At 43.7% G+C, this 10,583-nt stretch overlaps 1 protein-coding gene across 2 annotated transcripts in view; it reads left to right on the top strand.

Annotated features, from left to right (window-relative positions):
* The first annotated feature begins 3,101 nt into the window (after positions 1 to 3,101).
* Positions 3,102 to 10,583, top strand: part of GAD1 (glutamate decarboxylase 1) — a 72,548-nt gene continuing 65,066 nt past the window's right edge. For both annotated transcript variants that reach the window (XM_040440325.1, XM_040440324.1), the window contains exon 1: positions 3,102 to 3,189. The gene's annotated coding sequence lies outside the window, so the exon portion shown is untranslated. The remainder of the gene's footprint in view (positions 3,190 to 10,583) is intronic.

Raw genomic sequence — 10,583 nt, 5'->3', positions numbered from 1 at the left:
TGTATAGCTTGGAAGATAGACGAGACAGAGGGGATATGATAGAAACTTTTAAATACATAAATGCAATCAACAAGGTAAAAGAGGAGAGAATATTTAAAGGGAACCTGTCACCGGGATTTTGTGTATAGAGCTGAGGACATGGGTTGCTAGATGGCCGCTAGCACATCCGCAATACCCAGTCCCCATAGCTCTGTGTGCTTTTATTGTGTAAAAAAACTGATTTGATCCTTATCATCTCAGGGACAGAACTCATCTCAGGTTAATTTGCATATGGATAAAATCTGTTATTTTACACAATAAAAGCACACAGAGCTATGGGGACTGGGTATTGCGGATGTGCTAGCAGCCATCTAGCAACCCATGTCCTCAGCTCTGTACACAAAATCCCGGTGACAGGTTCCCTTTAAGAGAAGAAAAACTGCTACAAGAGGACATAGTTTTAAATTAGAGGGGCAAAGGTTTAAAAGTAATATCAGGAAGTATTACTTTACTGAGAGAGTAGTGGATGCATGGAATAGCCTTCCTGCAGAAGTGGTAGCTGCAAATACAGTGAAGGAGTTTAAGCATGCATGGGATACGCATAAGGCCATCCTTCATATAAGATAGGCCAGGGGCTATACATAGTATTCAGTATGTTGGGCAGACTAGATGGGCCAAATGGTTCTTATGTTTCTATGTTTCTATTTTGGTTTAATGGGGACCAGAATTATGGAGTGCTGATCCGACAGTCATAATCCTTTCCATATGCCCCTTAAATTTTGATAATCTACCAAATGTATGAATGAAGTAGGAAAAAGAAATGTGACTGCAGGAGCAGTAGTCTGCAACAAGTAAAACACATAGATTTACATAGGAGCTGTAGACACCACTGTTGGTTTCCATGGTTATGACCACCCAGCAATCCGTCAGTGGTGGTCATGCTTGCACAGTATAGAAAAAAAGCACCAGCCTTTGTGTGCTCCCACAGTCCTGGCCACCAGAGAGGCGGGCACTTTTTCCTGTAGTATGAAAACATGTCCACCACTGCTGGACTACAGGGTGGTCGTAATCATGGAAAAATGCAGTGTATAATGTGATGGAAAAATGAATCCAGCCAGCAAAGGAGGCAACATGGAGAATCACAATACATTAGTGAGTGCCTTGTATTAACTTTCTCTACATGATGAATGTCATTTGTTCAAGTGAGACAATCCCTTTAACTCCTCAAGGACCTCCGCCGTATATATACAGCGGAGGTCCGGTCCCCAAACATGGAGCTCGCTCTCACGTGCAGCGGGTGCCATTGCCGCCGGGATTCTGCTATTTTAAAAAGAGACCCACGGCACATGTATGCGATCAGCCATAAGGCTGATCACATACATTTTATCCTTCAGATGCCGTGGTCAAATGCGACCACGGCATCTGATCAGACCGGAAGCGGAAGTCGCGCACTTCCGGTCCGGTACCAGCGTTCCCTGACTGAGATCGGGGGAACCCGTTACATCGCCTCAAGCAGGCTTCGGTGCCTATTTTAGGAATATATATATATATATATATATATATATAAACACGCCACAGTGTTTGGGGTTTTTGATCATTTCCTCCCATTTAGGCCACTTTATTTCAGTTATTTTTCTTGATATGTTTAGGATGTGCCATTGCGTACTGCTGGTAGCATTCTGTTGCACCTGGCGGCCTGTGTCACATGGCCTGTTATAGGCGGGGCTTACAGCCTTATCATCTCTCCCACTGCCTGAGTGATGTCTCCTTCTCTGTAGCGCTGTCCAATCGCAGCGCAGAGCTCACAGCCTGGTAGAAAAAAAAACTCCCAGGCTGGGAGAAGGAGACACCCAGGAGAAAAACGGCAGGCTCCTCCCAGTGTTACCAAGTCAGGGAAAATACCGGGGGACATAGCGGGAGAAAGGAGCGGCGCCCCGGAATAATAGTAAGTGCAGCGAGATCCCGGGGCGCCGCTCTACATAGCCTGATAGTTATCTTACAATGTTTGGACTGATGAAAGGTCCTCTTTAAGTAAAAAAAAGTTTTTACAAATATAAAAAAAATAAATAATTCAAATCACGCCCTTTCCTTAAAATAAAAATACTTAACCAATAAAAAATAAATAAACATCATGGGCATCACCGCGTGTGAAAATGCCCATACAATTAAAATATAACAATATTAATGGCATACGGCAAGTAGCGTAACGGGGGAAAAAAGAAAAACAGCCAATTTGCTATTTTTTATCACTTCAACTACCCAATATTTTTTTTATAAAAAGGGATCAAAAAGTTGCAAACACTTCAAATTGGTATCACTGAAAAGAACAGAACGTCCTGCAAAAAATGAGCCCTCACACAACCCTGCACACATAACTACAAAAAAGTTATAGGGGTCAGAATATGGATATAAAACATTTTTGTTTCCTCAAAGGTTTAAAAAAAAAATCAGTATTAAAACGCAAGAAAAATTATACAAGTGTAGTATCATTGTATCATTGAAAAATAAAAAAGTTAGGACTATGGGAAGGCGGGGAGTGAAAAACAAAAAAAGGAAAATCCCAGGGTCCTCAAGGGGTTAACATTTGTAAGAATCAAGCCTTAAAATTGACCACATACTAGTGGCTTAGTTGATGGTAGGAGGTCAACTTTAGGGCTCGTTCACACGACCGTTGGTGTCCCATGCCCGTGCTGTGAACCGCAATGCACGGGCACCTTCCGTGGGGCAGGCGCATGGGGATCACAGACACATTCACTTGAATGGGTACGCGATCCCTCCGTTCCGCAAGAAGAAAGAGCATTTTCTGTCTTTTTGCGGTGCGGAGGCACGGAACGGAGCCCCAGAAAGCACTCCGCAGTGTTCCGTTCCGTTCTACCGCTCCGCATCTTCGGATTTGCGGACCCATTGAAATTAATGGGTCCGCATCCATGATGCGAAATGACAACGGAACGGTCCCCGTGTATTGCGGATCCGCAAATGCGGTCCACAATACGGGAACGGGCAGCACATGTTCGTGTGAACGAGCCCTTAGAAATTAGATTCTCAGGAATGCAGGTCCAGCCCAGAAAACCTCACCCACATGCAATGAAACGCGTGCAGCAATGAATATTCAACAAGCAAGGGCTTGTTGTCGGATAGAAGACTTCACTGAGAAGTGCAATAACTTTTCTAAAATTGTCAGCATGCTTTGTTTTCTTTGCAACATTTGAGGTAAGTAGCAGGTCTCTTTATACATTTGAAAAGTAGTTCCATCTTGATGTCACGTTGAGAAATATGTATATGGCAAGTCCCATATAAAAGTTTGGCTATTGCTCCCCTTTAGCCTGTAGCAGAATTGGCAGCTAATTCCCCACTGCCTTGGATCAAAATGCAAGGACTGGTGCAGGGTTAGGCCTCATGCACACGACCGTTGTTGTGTTCCGTTCCGCAAAATGAGGTTCCGTTGTTCCGTGATCTGTTTCCGTTTTTGTTTCCGTGTGTCTTCCTTGATTTTTGGAGGATCACCAGACATGAAGGAAAGTAAAAAAAAGTCTAAGTCAAGTTTGCCATGCAAATGATAGGAAAAAAACGGACGCGGATGACAATCTTGTGTGCCTCCGCGTTTTTTCACGGTCCCATTGACTTGAATGGGTCCGCGAACCGTTTTCCGTGAAAATAATAGGACAGGTTGTATTTTTTTGACGGACTGGAACTACGGATCACGGACGACAAACGGTGCATTAGCCGAGTTTTCAACGGACCTATTGAAAGTCAATGGGTCCGCAGAAAATCACAAAAAACGGAACAACGGACACGGAATAAAACAACGGTCGTGTGCATGAGGCCTTAGGGTGAGCATTACATCAGCAAATTGATATTTAGTAGATTGATGTTAATGCAGTTCCTGTATGGCCCCAATGGCTTTGTGTGTGACATCAGGGAATGAACGGGATCATAATTTGTGTTGATTCCCACAGGGTGGCATGGATATCTCCTTCTTCAGACTAGTACCAGCCATGGGTTCCCGAAAATATCTTTCCTTGTTAACTCAAATGGACATCATACAAACGGGGTTCCCTATTCTGGCCCCATTTTGAGCCAGGGCAGACAGCTTCTCAAAGCGAGTGGCTGCAGCTCCTGAAGACCCAGCCCATCCATGTATTATATGGTCAGCTATTAAGTTGAATGGGCAGCATGCACAACTACATCTCCTCTCACAGGATCAGTGTAACATAATAAGATACTGTGCTATTCATTTTCCCAGACTTACCGTATAATTAATATTATCATTTATTTATTTTAAAATGCCATTAACCCCTTCTACCCCAGGCCAGTTTTCACCTTCCTGCCCAGGCCATTTTTTGCAAATCTGACATTGTGTCACTTTATGTCTTAATAACTTTGGAACGCTTTTACTTATTCAAGCCATTCTAGGATTGTTTTCTCGTGACACATTGTAATTCCTGAGAGTCAGAAATTTGAGTCAATATAGTTCACCTTTTATTTATGAAAAAATCCCAAATTTAGCAAAAATTTGGAAAAATTCGCAATTTTCTAAAAAAAAAATTTCTACTTTTAAAACAGAAAGTGATAACTCATTAAATATTTATTACTTAACATTTCCCATATGTCTACTTTATGTTTGCATCATTTTGGAAATGTCATTTTATTTTTTGGGGACGTTAGAAGGCTTAGAATTTTAGAAGCAATTCTAACCATTTTAAAGAAAATTTCCAAAACCCACTTTTTAAGGACGAGTTCAGGCCTGAAGTCACTTTGTGGGGCCTACATAGTGGATACCCCCATAAATGACCCCATTGTAGAAACTACACCCCTCAAGTTACTCAAAACTGATTTTACAAACTTTGTTAACCCTTAGGTGTTCCACAAGAATTAAAGGAAAATATGAAGATACCGGAGCCTATACCGGGAGAACGGAGCGGCGCCCAGGGATAATAGTAAGTGCAGGGAGATCCCTGGGCGCCGCTCTCCATGTCTGTATACTTAGTTTAGATTTTTTATTGTAGTGAAAGGTCCTCTTTAAGTTTTACACAATAATAGCATTTTTGATGTTTTAGTGTCTCCATAGTCTGAGAGCCATAGCTTTTTTTTTTTTTTACCAATTGTCTTAGGTAGGGGCTCATTTTTTGCGGGATGAGATGATGGTTTGATTGTTTCTATTTTGGGGGATATACACCTTTTTGATAGCTTGGTGTTGTACTTTAAATGATGTTAGGTGACAAAAATGGCTTTTTTGGCACAGTTTTTATTTTTTTACGGTGTTCACCTGAGGAGTTAGGTCAGGGGATATTTTTATATAGCAGGTTGTTACAGACACGGCGATATCTATCATATCTACTTTTTTTTTTAATTTCACAATAATAGCATTTTTGAAGCAAAAAAAATCACATTTTAGTGTCTCCATTGTCTGAGAGTCATAGTTTTTTTTTATTTTTTGGGCGATTGTCTTAGGTAGGATCAAATTTTTTGCAGGATGAGGTGACGGCTTGATTAGTTCTATTTTGGTGCCTTTTTGATCGCTTGGTGTTGCAATTTTTGTGATGTAAGGTGACAAAAAATTGCTTTTTTTGGCACAGTTTTGTTTTTTATGTGTTCACCTGAGGGGTTAATTTATGTGATATTTTTATAGAGCTTGTTGTTATGGACGCGACGATACCTAATATGTATACTTTTTTTTATTTATTTCACTTTAATACAATAATTGCATTTTTGAAACCAAAAAAATGATGTTTTAGTGTCTCCATGTTCTGAGAGCTATATTTATTTTAATTTTTTGGGCGATTGTCTTAGGTAGGGTCTCATTTTTTGTGGGATGAGGTGACGGTTTGATTTGTATCATTTTGGGGGGCATACGCCTTTTTGATCGCTTGGTGTTGCACTTTTTGTGATGTAAGGGGACAAAAATTGCTTTTTTTCAAACAGTTTTTATATTTAATTTTTTTTACGGTGTTTATCGTACGGGGTGGATCATGTGATATATTTATTGAGCCAGTCGTTATGGACGCGGCAAAACCTAATATGTGTGTGTTTTCTTTTTTCTTTCTATTTTTTATATAAAATTAGGGGAAAGGGGCGTTTTTTTCTTTTTTAACTTGAAACTTTTTTTTTTTTTATTGAAAACTCTTTTTTAGACTTTTTTTTTTAAACTTTATTTCTGTCCCACTCTGGGACTTTACTTTTGGGGGTCTGATCCCCTCTGCAATGCATTACAATACATCTGTATTGTAATGCATTGCCTGTTAGTGTATGACTCAGTGTAATACACTAACAGGTTGCCTAGGAGACCGGGCCTGAGGCTGGATCTCCTGGGCCCCCGTAGAAGGCAGGTCACGATGCCGTGCAAAGCATTGGGCAGCCTCTGAACGGCATCGGGCTGCCTTCTCACCCATCGGGTCCCTGCCACAGCAGCGCGGGGACTCGATGGGCTCCCTCACCCGCCTCAAATCCCTTCTATGTCGTGGTCAGCGCTGATCGCGGCATAAGAAGGGGTTAATCCGCCGGCATCGGCTTGTACAGCGAGAACTGTTGTTTTGTGTTTTTCAAATATAAAGTGCTCTCTCTCTCTCTCTCTCTATATATATATATATATATATATATATATATATATATATATATATATATTCTTTTTTTTTCACCATGATCTATCTATTAAAAGGGAAGTTGTTTTCAGTGCATTGTGACCTAAGGGCCTGACAAGAAGCAAGTTATACCTGCCAGACAGGAAGGAGACTGAACCATGGTGCTGATACAGTTTTACCCTATGAATTTTACAGCGTACAGTGCATAGTACCCATTGTATTATACATAGCCTTAAAGACCCTTAATAAACATCTGACTGTATGAACGTATACTAGTGAGGGGAAGACCACAGACCACTTTATGCACAGCTGTATTTGCTGCATATATGACGATGGATAATGAAAGCTGGAATACGGCTCCATAATAGAAAAATTGGAGAGGTGCTTGTGAAACGCTTAAGGCTACTTTCACACTAGCAGCAGGACGGATCCGACACGCTGTTCACCCTGTCGGATCCGTCCTGCCGCTATTTCGCCGTGCCGCCACACTGCCGCTCCGTCCCCATTGACTATAATGGGGACGGGGGCGTAGCTCCGGCGCAGCACTGCAGTGCACGGCGAGAGGCCGCCGGACTAAAAGTACTGCATGTCCGACTTTTAAGTCCGGCGCCTCTCACCGCGCACTGCCGTGCTGCGCCGGAGCTCCGCCTCTGTCCCCATTATAGTCAATGGGGACGGAGCGGCAGTCTGGCGGCACGGCGAAATAGCGGCAGGACGGATCTGACAGGGTGAACAGCCGGTCGGATCCGTCCTGCCGCTAGTGTGAAAGTACCCTAAGTATGCATGGGAAATTGCAGCTATGAGATATGACGTTGGATCCCCCATTCATTGTTCCAATTGTTCTGCTAGATTTATTTCACGCTGGCAGCTCAGGGGGCGTGTCCTTTCTCAGAGGGGGTGTCCTTTCTGCTGCAGCTCTTTCCATGTAACTACCCCAACATCTAACAGTAGATATGGTTGATTACAGCTGAAGATTTAAATGGAGTGTGTGACTGCTCAGGTGGATGGAGAAATAAGGAAAAGAACAAACAGTTCTACACTAAATTTGTAATTACATGCAATTATGGCACAACCCGTATAAGGAATGTTATGCAAGCGGGTGTGGACCCACTGCGTCACTGACTGGCTATACTCTGGAAGGGCGTGACTAAGCAACTACCTGGTTTTCACTAGAGGCTCTGATGGTGAGGATAGGCTTGGGCCGTTAGGGTAGTTGCCAGGTGCCAGAGCAGTCCCTGAGTCAGTGGCAGCTGACCAGGGAGTCAGAGATACCGGTGCAAGCACCGAGGGGAAGTACGTGGTCAGGGCAGTCAGAGATCAAGCAAGGTCCGTAAATGAAGTCTGAGGTCAGAGGCAGGCGGCAAACAGGCAAAATCTGATAATTCCAAAAGCAGGGTCCGGTACACAGCAAAGCAAAACTTGAAAAACACCTTCACACTTGGAACTAGACAAGATAGTGACCATGAAGACCATCTTCTTGGGGTAGGAAGCCTTTAAATCCTTCCTGCAATCCAGCCATAGGCTGGTGAGACAGAGGCGAGGAGAGACACACCAGTGCAAGCCCTAACAACAGTGCAGGTCTCCAGCAGGAAGGAAACTCTGGCATAGAGCTTGTCAGCACGGCGCAAGGCAGCAGGAGGGAAAGCCCGTGCCCATGGGTAGGGGCAACAGCGCCGGCACGGACCGCTGGGCTAATGCGGCACGCAAGTCCTGCAGGGTATAGCGAAGCGAGGTCACGGTTACAGGCATGCGGCAGTGAAGGAGAGGTAGACACAGTTCCTCTGGGGCACACTCGGTATGTAGGGACCAGGCCTGATGGTGGATGAGGTGCCCTGGATGTTACTGGTATTTTGTGTGCCCGGGGCAAGGTCCCTTTTGGATTCGTGACGCCAGTGCCTGTAACGGTGGCACACCGATTTATAGTTGGAATAAGTGAGGTACACAGGTGGTATAGTGAACCAAACGTTACTTTACTTAAACAGTCCAACTTTGTACAGCAAGATAGTTATACAGTCCTTTATATCACAAGCTTCACAAGCAGGCTTATTTCACAAGATGGCAGGTATTGATCATGCAAGATACTCAGAGGGTAAATCCACAACACACTCAGAATCAGGTTGTACCTTTCCTCAGAAATAGCGTACACTGTCCTTTTAGAACTCCTGTCTGGTTTCAATCCCAAGGCCCGGATGCCTAAATAGTGGCTTAAATCCTTGGTAAAATATATATCTTCCTCCCGTATTAATCCTTGCTTTGCTTTATAGTTCCTCTGCCTATTAGTGTTACTTATCTTGGCTGGAAATATCCTTGCTTGACTTGTGAATGACTGCAGGTTTCTCCCAGGAGGTCCTGTCCTTCTACTGGGGTGACTTCTGAGCTAACTAAGGCTCTCTTGATCTTCAGGCAGGCTAGGGTTCCTCACTAGCCTCCTGGTCATAGCTAGCAGCCAGGGCTATCAAGCTGCATGTCAGGAGGAGGCCCTCAGCATATCTCTGGCTGGTGCCTTCTGACTTCTGTCTCCACAGACTCCTGACTCTGAACTCCCTCTCCCTGTCTGGGCCTGAACATTTATACTAGGGGCTCCCTATCTCCCTCTAGTGTGTAGGATGTTTAACTACACCCAACTAGGCCTGCTAAGCATTTACACAGGGGAACATTGCATATAAAAACACATTAGCAAATACATTAAATGCATAGTTAAACATAACATTTCTGTCCCTCGTGAGTAGAAGTAACACGCACACCAATTGACCCTTGTGTAATGCCCACGCCTATCTAGTGGGACACTACACTAACAAGGAACTGTTTTATTGGTGCCCACTTCCAGCACCAAGCATGCTGGGTACATACCTACCGCTTATCTTTAGTACCTTTGGGGGGTAATTATGAAGTTTTGTAGAGCTTGTCATTAAAGGGGATGTCTAAGACTAGAAAAAGATGGCTACTATCTTCCCAAAACAGCACCACACCTGTCCACAGGATGTATGTGGGATCACAGCTCATTCCCATATCATTCCCATTCCCAAAGCAACTGAGCTGCAATACCAGACACAACCCATGGACAGGTGTGAAGATATATTTTTTTACAGAACGCAACCTTGTTTTTCTAATTCTGGATAACCCCTTTAAAGGTTCTGCCGTCTGCTCCTTCACTAGGAGTTACTGATGGCCGTGTATTCATATCTGCAGCCAAGATAGAAAAAAAATCTACATCATAAATTATTATTTCCCCTAATCTATAGCCTTGACATAGATATACATATGGTATAGCACATACATGGATAGGTCTTATAAATGACTTCTTGGAAATATCCCTGAGACAGTGCAGAATATTAAGGGTTAAATGCTGTCTTCGGCCTACATGCATAAAAATAAATCAGATAAATTCCTTCGTATTTTGGACTGTTGAGCAGGAAATAAAGCAGAACAGCTGCCAAAGGACTGATCGCTGTCCATAGTGCTGAACCTGCTCCCTTCTAGAGCGCCATCCACATCTCATACCGCTGATTCCTGTTATAGCACATCTTGCTAATATTTACCTATTCTGTCTTACTTTTTATTATATGTGTTTTCATTAAAGGGGTTGTCCAGGCTTTTAATACTTATGACCTATCCTCAGGATAGGTTATCAATATCAGATTGGCGGGTGTCCGACACCCGACATCCCCGCCGATCAGCTGTTTGAAGGACAGGCGCGCGCTGTGTGCACGTGCCGTCTCCTGTCTCACTTCCTGCTGCTATGTCTATGGCAAATCAGCAGCGAGCAGGAAGAGAGACAGGAGACGGCACGTGCACACAGCGCGCGCCTGTCCTTCAAACAGCTGATCGGCGGGGATGTCGGGTGTCGGACACCCGCCGATCTGATATTGATAACCTATCCTGAGGATAGGTCATAAGTATTAAAAGCCTGGACAACCCCTTTAAGGCCCACTTCACATGTGTCCGGTGATCCAGCGGTTCAGTTCTCCTCCGGCATGGTGCAGAAAATGCTCTCTTCCTCTCGCTGGCCCTGCCTGCAGCCTCAAA

The sequence above is a fragment of the Bufo bufo genome, chromosome 7 (assembly GCF_905171765.1).
Source record: "Bufo bufo chromosome 7, aBufBuf1.1, whole genome shotgun sequence".
NCBI lineage: Eukaryota > Metazoa > Chordata > Amphibia > Anura > Bufonidae > Bufo > Bufo bufo.
The sequence above is the reverse complement of the archived record's forward strand: the minus strand, read 5'-3'. Positions and strand labels throughout refer to the sequence as shown.